Below are 10,000 nucleotides of genomic sequence, written 5' to 3' on the forward strand. Positions count from 1 at the left end.
TGCCCTATCAGTGGGTGTATAATGGCGGGATAGTTGCAGTGCCAAGACGCGCTTGGAGGGTGTCCCTGCAGCTGTCTTGGCAGGGTGCCCCGAGGCCACTACCACAGCCACTGGTAAGCTGGTGGGCTAGGGGTCCCAGATCCATTGCCTGGACCTGGGATTGTGCGGTGAGTGGGACCTGTGCTGTGTCTGTCCCCATTTATTAATACTGAAGATGACAAAACAACCAGGTTTCAAAGCAAGCCTGAGGACAGTAAATCACCCATGGGGATGAGGGTGGGTTCATGGAATGTGGGAAGTTTGAGGGGAAGAGCAGGGGAAGTCGTTGAGGCATTCAGTAGGAGGTGGGTGGACGTGGCGTGTTTGCAGGAAGTCCGGTACAGGGGTGGATCAGCCAGAAAGATTGTTGGGAAGGACTGTTGCTATAAGTTGTTTTGGCAGGGGAGGACAGATGGATATGGAGGTGTTGGTGTGATGGTTGCGGAGAAATGGGTGGAATATGTTATGAATGTTTTGAGAGTAAGCGATAGGATATTGGTTGTGAAAATTCTGTTGGGAAGAAAGATAGCTGTGATTATATCGGCATATGCTCCACAGGCAGGATTGGATGAATCAGAGAAAGATAGATTTTGGGATGATTTAATACGTGTAGTGGGTGGTATGCGGGATGATGAGATAGTGATTTTGGGAGGGGACTTAAATGGTCATGTAGGTGAAGCAGCCCAAGGTTATGAAGGAGTGCATGGGGGCTGTGCATATGGTCTAAGGAATGCAGAAGGGGAAAGGATACTCGAGTTTGGGGAGGCAACGGACATGATTGTGTGCAACACATATTTTAGGAAAAGAGACAGTAGGTTAATTACGTATGAGTCTGGGGGAAATAGCAGTCAGATAGATTATTTTCTGGTTAGGAGGGCCGATAGGAGGTTAGTGAGGGATGTTAAAGTTATAGGAAGTGAGGAGTGTGTGCAGCAGCACAAACTACTGATTTGTGAAATGGTGCTTAAAGAACAAATGATGAAAAAGAGGACTTATGTACCTAGGAGGAAAATATGGAAGCTGAAAAACCAAGTAGTAAGGGATGCCTTCTATAGCGAGTTGAGGAGAGTGGTGGCTGAACAGGGATCTGTAGACAGAGGCGTTAATGAACAGTACAGAGCCCTCAAGAACAATTTCTTGAGAGTTACTGATTACTGATGTAACATGCGGCTGGACAAGAGGACCACCAAGACATAAAGTAACTTCATGGTGGGATGAGGGTGTAGAAGCTGCAATTAAGGAGAAAAGAAGGCTTTTCCGGGAATGGAAGAAGGGTGGTAGCAAAGAGGAATATTTGGCTGCCAAGCGTAGGGCTAGGAGAGAGGTATACAGGGCAAAGTCTGAGTCACAGAGACAATTACTTGATAACCTAAATCATGGGGAAAGGAAAAATATATTTAGGGTGGCAGGTCAGGTGAAGAGGGATAATCGGGATATCATAGGTGAGCAGTGTGTGAAGAATGATGAAGGAAGGGTAGTGGTGAACAGTGAGGATATTAAAGATGCATGGAGAGAGCATTACAACCGGTTGTTGAATGAGGAGTTTGACTGGGACAGGGAAGGTTTGGAGCCAGCAGATCCAGTGTCTGGCCCTTGGCCTTTGATTGATATTGCTACTGTGAGTGAGGCAATAGGCAGGATGAGGGTGGGGAAGGCAGCAGGTGTGTCTGGGTTGACTGCCGAAATGTTGAAGGCCTCAGGCGATATAGGGGTGAGTTTAGTCACTGACCTGATAAATAGGATTATTTATGAGTGTGTTGTCCCAGATGATTGGCTGAAGAGTGTAATTGTAAATGTGTATAAAGGGAAGGGTGATGCCCTGGAAAGAGGGAATTATAGAGGTATAAAGCTTTTAGATCAGATAATGAAGGTAATGGAGAGAGTTTTAGAAGGTATGATTAGAGACAGAGTGAATATTGATGAGATGCAGTTTGGGTTTATGCCAGGTAGGGGGACCACTGATGCCATATTCATTGTTCGACAGCTTCAGGAAAAATATGTTGGTAGGAGAAGGGATCTTTATTTTGTTTTTGTTGATTTGGAAAAGGCCTTTGACAGAGTCCCTAGAGAGGTGGTGAAGTGGGCAATGAGAAAGCTTGGCTTGGAGGAGTGGCTGGTTAGGGTGGTTATGGCCATGTATGTGGGTGCTCACACCCAAGTGAGAGTGAATGGAGATTTGAGTGATGAGTTTTCCGTGAATGTTGGTGTGCATCAGGGGTCAGTCTTGAGTCCCATGTTGTTTATCATGGTACTTGAAGCCCTTTCACGTGACTTTAGAAACGGACTCCCGTGGGAGTTGTTGTATGCTGATGATTTGGTGTTGATTGCAGAGAATGAAAGGGAGGCGGAAGAAAGGTTTAGGAAGTGGAGAGATGGTATGGGGCAAAAGGGTTTAAGGGTAAATGCAGATAAAACAAAAGTGATGATATCTAGGGTTGGTGGCGGTACTGTCAAAGACGAGGGAGAGTGGCCATGTGCAGTTTGCCACAAGGGCGTGGGAAGTAATTCCATCTTGTGCGGTGTGTGTGATAAATGGGTGCATAAGAGATGTAGTGGTATCAGAGGTAGACTGCGAGATAATGCTGATTTTATGTGTACGGCGTGCCGGGGTGAGCAGGTGGAGATCGTCAGACGTGAAAGAATTGAACTTGCTGGTGAATCTCTTGAGTGTGTGGAAGAGTTTTGTTATTTAGGAGACATGTTGTGTGCTGGAGGTGGGGTTGGAGCTAGCTCTGTGGCTAGGGTGAGAAGTGGTTGGAAGAAGTTCAGGGAGCTCTTGCCTCTCCTGACATTGAGGGGGCTCTCCCTACGTGCTAAGGGGTCTTTGTATGCAGCGTGTGTTAGGAGTGTAATGCTGTATGGCAGTGAGACCTGGGCAGTGAAGGAGGAAGACATTCGCCGGCTCAGACGTACAGAAATGACAATGATTAGGTGGATGTGCAGTGCGTCCAAGGCCTGGAGGGGCTGGGTTTACAATGGAAGAGTTGAGAGGTAGGATGGGACTGGAGTGTATTGGTGTTGTGATGAGGAGAGGTAGATTGAGGTGGTTTGGACATGTGGAGAGGATGGGGGATGATAATTGGGTGAGGAAGGTGAGAAGTGTTAATATTGGGGGTGGGGTTATGAGGGGTAGACCGAGAAAGACATGGGACGAGGTCATTAAGTGTGACCTTAGGGTTAAGGGACTGAACAGGGAGGCTGCAATGGATCGTGCAGCATGGAGAGCCGCCATTAGGTGACCAAGGCCGACACATGCAAGCATGTTGGAGCCTTTAAAAACGAAAACGAAAACGAAGATATTTTCCTGCTTTTCCCAGAACATCAGCTGTTCCTTGTGGTTCATAAGAATCTTTTTTTTTAATGTTTTCCATGAAAAATACTGTCCAATACAGTTAAACTGTGCAGTTACTCTGCAGAGGAATGTGCTGCTCAGCACTAGACAAACTCTCACCATCATCATTGCATAGGTGAGTACAATACACTGTACCCAGAAAGGCTTGTGTGTCATCCTGTACTGTCTTTTTAGGAGGTATTAATGTGCCATAAAATGCATTTACAGGTCTCATAGTGAGTCTGTAGGGAATGGTTATGGTAAAACCAGTGAAACCAGTGATTTCTGAGGAGGGTACAGATCATTCACAGATTTCATCCATTCGCTAAGGGGTCTGGTATGTAAACTCTGCGAATAGCACAGGTTGCCTGTATACATCCTCACTATACAGCAGTCAGAACATTAGGGCACAAAGCACAGATGGGCCACAAGGTTAGTCACAGCATTACAGCAACACAGGTTTAGCCACCGTGTGGGTCACAAGACCTAAGCATACAGATACGTCCTCACTAGACAGCATCCATGGGAGAGAATGAGAGAGCAACAGTAGACTCAGCATGCCGGGTGGGTCACTCCAACAATGCATTGTGATTGGCTAGCGTGTTGTGGGGTTTTCCCACACACCAACTGTGTCCTGCATCTGAGCAGGACATTACGCCTCATCACTAGAAAATGCATAGGACCACTGACTGCTTCCCGTTTCAGAGCCAGATATTGTTTTAACAGAGCCAAGCATCAAGAGCTGGATATTGCGATGACAGATAATTGAGAGTTTACTGTATTAATGGGTATATCTTGTTGTAGATGGGAAAGTTTAAGTTTACAAGTAGGCTGACCTGTACCATTTAGGATACATTCCATAGGTTCTGTGCCTTTGTTACCACACAAAAGGCTCAGTACCAAGTATGTGCGATAACAAAGGGATCACTGTACATAGCTATAAATTTTAAGCCAAATATCAACTTAAACGAATGCATAACCACCAAATGATGAAAAAGTGCACTAAACTCTCAATTATAAGCCGTAATTCAGCAAAGCCCAATGTCGAGTAAAGTTAAATGCTGGATATTGCATAATTTCGCCATCTGCTCAACATTCAGCATCAAGCCAGTTATTGTGTTACTATCCGTCTTGACCCGCTACCCTAAAATCTTTCCCATGAGTAAAAGATGAAAACTAAACAAATAATCTGGGGTTGGAGGAAAAAAAAAAAAAAAAAAAAAAAAAAAAAAAAGTTATGTTGGGGGTAAAAGCAACAGACCCCTTATACAATTTTATAGTGCACAGAAATTTTTGAAATTATTTTTTAGGTAGGCCACTCAATCCTTTAAATGTACTGTGAAAACTATGTTCTTATGTTATTGTATTCCAGAGTAGTCGTACGCAAGGAGAGAAGTATGAAAATTTCATCAAGAAAACTTTTTCGCACTTATTTGTTATTTTCCTGCCACATTATTATTTTTCACTGGATAACATCTAATCTTATGTTCAGAATTGCTAACTGATTGTTATTTCAGGTCATTAGGAAGGCCAAAACATACTGTGTGGCAGGAGCCTTATGAAGCTACTTATTTATTTATTTTTATTCATCTTTTTTTTTTTTTTTTTTTTTCCCCAGGTAGATGGCTCCTGTTTGGGGCAAAAAGAAACATACTGTATGTGCTTATCGGGGTAGAGAAGAAAATGTATTCCGTAAGGACGAGAATGATGATGTACATGAGGTTGAAGTGACATTCCTAAAAAGGTGTGTCCCATCAAGCGACCCAACAAACCTAAGGTGGAACTGGCCAGTCAAGGATGATAAAAAGATATTGTTAGTGTGTCTACTATCTTGTGTGGGCCAGCCCAACCATTTCTAGAAACCAAAACCCGTGGAAAACAGGCATTTTATTTTATGAAGGAAGCTCTGGCCCTTTTGTAAGCATAGTGAAATTGCTGTATTAAGTATGGTCTAAAAGCATAATGTGTAATATCATGAACATTTTAACTCAATGTGTAACTTTCATTTATATTATTTGTTGCTCCAAGTTGTATCTCTAGAGATACATCATCATCATCGCCAGACGCCATGTATCCCAAACGGGGTGGCCAAGGGCTTAGAGTTAATTGTTTTACAGGGAGGGGCACTAATCCTCCACCAACCCCACTTGACACGTAGGGATGCCAACAGCGTCTGGTGTTCCCAGGCGGTCACCCATCCAAGTACTAACCAGACCCAACGTTGCTTAACTTTGCTGATCGGACGGTAAGCGGTGTACTCAACGTGGTATGGCCGTTGGCTTTATTTATGTTACAGTGTTCTTAAAATGTAAACTGAGAGTCACTGGTGTATGCTGTCTTTGATAGTACAAAGAAAAAAAAAAAAAAAATGCATTTATGCAGCTGTGTCCGAACACGTATTCATGTATGTTTTTACATTTTATACTGCACGGACATTAAATATAAGGATGTGAACGTAACCAGCATTCTGCAGGTTTATGTGCTCATTCTGAATCTATTGATATCCTCACTGAATGTGCTGAAGGCCACATGAAGGATAAAATGCTATTTTTTTTTTCACCCCCAGCATGATTCCTTTTAACTCCATTCCACAGGGTGAAAAAAAAATCATATAAACGTGTATCTAATACTGAATAGATAATAAGGAATTTAATTTTCTATATGTTTTGCAAACACCTAGGGCTTCTCATATAAAATTACAGGTTGGTCACAATTGTTGATAATAAAGCCTACAGACCTACATGAAGGCCCCTCCCCCCCTTTTTCCCCCCCAACCCAGATGACACACAAAAATTCCATATGAATCATGACCTCCTCTTAAACACACCCCACAAATGTAACACACATCATTGCAGTGTCTTGCAGTAGTGCAAAATGCACCTGGTTTATCGATTTTCTTCAACAATATTTGTTAAGTAACAAAAGATGGGAAAAACTAAAGAAATAAAGCTTGAGAATTTATTGGTGCACTGATGATTTGGAAAGAAGTGTTGTACAGTAGAATTATCACGACCCCCATGCTCACGCTGTGTATAAGGTCACAGCAAGCCAATATATTCCTCACCTGACCACCATCATACCTCCCCACACTCGCCACTCAGCTGGTTTGCAGATAACACAGTAAATACGTACAAACTACATGGAGGAATAAGCTAAATAAATAAATCTTGAGCATTTATTGGTGAACTGATGATGAGGACAGCAATGTTGTAGAGTTGAATGCACTAGTGTTGTACAGTACATTTGTGCTGGCAGAGAAGATAAAATCTAGCTGATAAAAATGAAAGAAGTAGTAGCAGTAGCCGTTCCCTAGGCAGTCTGACTGAACAGCCCCGAGACCCTGAGGAAGGCCACAGCCGAGACCGGGCTTTCCCGCAGAGCTCTCAAGGATTGTACGTTGCGTTGCTGGCATAGGTGACTGTGTGCAATGCAGTCTTCCATAATGTGCTTGATAGTATGGGGTGCTGTGTTGCATCAGCATTGGAGTCATCCAGCCTCTGCTGATAAATTAAGAAGCCTAAATGATGCCCACATCTCAGCCGGGTCAGGTGGACCCTGTCCTCTTGAGGGAGATAGGATTCAGAGGGGTGGATATCAGGAGGCTGTGGATGCAACTGTGTGTTGTCTTTAAGTAACTGAATGGAGCAGTGAGTGATATGAGTATGGATATGCTTCTGGAAGCAGGTCTGAGGCGGGCGAGCGGGAAGAAATGATAATATTTGTGTATGATATCGTGTGCTGGATGTTGTTTTGATGTTCCTTGGTGTGTGTGGATTGGCTGCCTTGTAGTGTAGTGGATGTTGTGGGTTTGTGGAGGTTGCGGCAAGAATTTGGGTGCCTCTCATGTCTAGATAATCCTTGACTTGAGGACTTTGGCTTCTTGATGTTGGTGGTCTGTGAGCGTAGTAGCTGTGCAGCCTGGGTTTATGTTTAGGGCCTTGTTCTGTATGGTCTGTACAGTGTTGAAATGTGTTTTAGTGAGGTTAGATGTCCAAGCAGGGCTTGCATAATTCATCAATGAATGTATATATCGTTTGTATACTGTGGTGGTGGTTTCTTTGTTGTGTCCAAATGTTATATGGACAAGTGACCTCAAGGCACTGAGTCTTGGTGTTAATTTATCTTTAATATTTGTGATGTATGTTACACCAAAGAGTGTGTGTGTGTGTGTGTGTGTGTGTGTGTGTGTGTGTGTGTGTGTGTGTGTGTGTCTGTGTGTGTGTGTGTGTGTGTGTGTGTGTGTGTGTGTGTGTGTGTGTGTGTGTGTGTGTGTGTGTGTGTGTGTGTGTGTGTGTGTGTGTGTGTGTGTGTGTGTGTGTGTGTGTGTGTGTGTGTGTGTGTGTGTGTGTGTGTGTGTGTGTGTGTGTGTGTGTGTGTGTGTGTGTGTGTGTGTGTGTGTGTGTGTGTGTGTGTGTGTGTGTGTGTGTGTGTGTGTGTGTGTGTGTGTGTGTGTGTGTGTGTGTGTGTGTGTGTGTGTGTGTGTGTGTGTGTGTGTGTGTGTGTGTGTGTGTGTGTGTGTGTGTGTGTGTGTGTGTGTGTGTGTGTGTGTGTGTGTGTGTGTGTGTGTGTGTGTGTGTGTGTGTGTGTGTGTGTGTGTGTGTGTGTGTGTGTGTGTGTGTGTGTGTGTGTGTGTGGGAGTGCTGTTTATGGTGAGGTGTGGAATGTGACCGTGTTCTGCTGTCCACTTTGTGGGAAGGGTAACTGTAGATTTTGCTGGGGCTATTCTGAGTCTGTTTGTGGTGAACCATTCGTATAGTGTGTTGCGGTAAGGTTGGAGGATGTGTGCGGCTGTGTTTGCAAATGTACATGTAAGTGTTATGTCGTCTGCATAGGAAGCCATGTGTATCTGTGATGTGTGGGGTGTGGGTATGTCGTGCATGTATAGGTTAAAGAGTGTAGGGGACAAAACAGATCCTTGGGGGATGCCATCTGTGAAGTCTCTGATGTTTGAAGACTGACCAGCAAATGGTACACAAGCACATCTGCCTGCTCAATAGTTTGCCATCCAACTTTTTGTGTTACTGTGCATTTTTGTGTTGAATATCTTGTTTGTGAAGTTGTGGCGGGGAATGGCATCAAAAGCTTTGTTTATGTCTAGCATGACTAGGAGTGTTCTGTGTGGTGGCCTAGCTGAATTCATGCCATCAAAAACTCTGTGTAGGCTAAGGTCTGTAAGAAGAGTGTTTGTGGAGTGTAGTGGCCTAAAACCATGACTAGTTCCCAACCATCTCCCTTTGCTGAACTTTTTCAGTGTCTCAGTAACACAGGGAGTAGGCCAGCATGCTATTATAATGCATATGAGCTGGTTTCTGTTGATAATGATGGGCAGTATCTGTGATTTCTGATGGTTCTGAGAGATTCAAAGATGAGACCCTACTCAAAAAGTTAATCTGACTTATCTATCTATCTATTGCCAGACGCCTCAATCCCGTTTGGGGTGGCCACAAACAAATCGCCTCCAAGTCGCCCTGTCCCCCGCCATTTCACTCCCCTGCTCCCAACTCACACCCCCCTCTCTCATATACCTCTCCACCCCATTCCTCCATCTCATCCTCGGCCTCCCCCTCCCTCTTCCACCCTCCACCTCACTCACATACACTCTCTTCGTCGGTCTTTCACCCTCCATCCTCTCCACATGGCCAAACCACCTCAGTGTGTTCCTCATAACGCTTCCTATCACATCCACATCAACACCACAACGCTCCTTTATATCCTCATTCGTCAGCCTGTCTCTCCACGTGACTCCACAGGCTCCTCTTAAATAACTCATTTCCACTGCTCTCACTCTTGACTTGTGTCCTTCCAACAACGTCCAAGCTTCACTTCCGTACGTTAGAGTCGGTATCACAATACTATCATGTAGTAACTTTTTCACTTCCATGCTCACTTCTCTGTTTCTTATCACTGCTTTCAAGGAACCAGCAACCTTTCTTCCCTGCTGTACCCTTTCAAGCACTTCACCCTCCAAACCTCCATCCTTACTCATCACACTACCCAAATACAGTAATCCCTCCAATATCCGACATAATACAGCCATAGGCAGGTCCAGATAGTGGTCCTGTCCGGATATTGGGCCCCAGGTTATGGACTTGTACTTATGGACCCTAACTCTGAAAAACACCTATACAACTCCCTCTGGACATGCATTGCACCTATTTAAGACCCAAATCACACCAATAAGGGACATAAAAGACTGAAATAAATGCAAAAGAACCATAAAATGAGGTTTTAGAGGTGAGTTTATACAATATTAAACATTCTGGGTACTTACAAGTCCCTTGCTCCTGGACTGGTTTGAACCGCCAGTTTGCAGTCCACAGTTAATCCTCTGCACTCTAAATTCTAATTTCTTAACACTGCACAACACTGTAAATTCCTGTGTGTTCTAGTGGCAAGGTATTGCAGTTTATCCACTGTTTATTCACAAAAAACAAGCACCTGTGGCTTGCACTGTTATGAGTGTCTGCTCTCCATCGGAGTTAAGCTGTGACTGTTGATGTTGGTGGGGTAACAGAGTTGCCAGATCGCAACAGCCACATTACCAATCTCCTCAACTTTCATTGTCAAATATAACTTTTCATTACCAAATTCGTAAAGCTAGCATATATTCTTCACTAATTATATGTACAA

At 44.0% G+C, this 10,000-nt stretch overlaps 1 protein-coding gene and 1 non-coding gene across 2 annotated transcripts in view; both read right to left on the minus strand.

Moving 5' to 3' along the window:
- LOC145412518 (uncharacterized) overlaps positions 1 to 10,000 on the minus strand; it is a 491,890-nt gene that overhangs the window by 456,013 nt on the left and 25,877 nt on the right. The window lies entirely within an intron of this gene.
- On the minus strand, positions 5,532 to 5,650 carry LOC145412713 (5S ribosomal RNA). Its single transcript, XR_013899624.1, has one exon. It is a non-coding gene; the product is annotated as a 5S ribosomal RNA (ribosomal RNA).

This window comes from Coenobita brevimanus, chromosome 93 (assembly GCF_032717465.1).
Source record: "Coenobita brevimanus isolate Jiangsu-jjx chromosome 93, ASM3271746v2, whole genome shotgun sequence".
Classification (NCBI taxonomy): domain Eukaryota; kingdom Metazoa; phylum Arthropoda; class Malacostraca; order Decapoda; family Coenobitidae; genus Coenobita; species Coenobita brevimanus.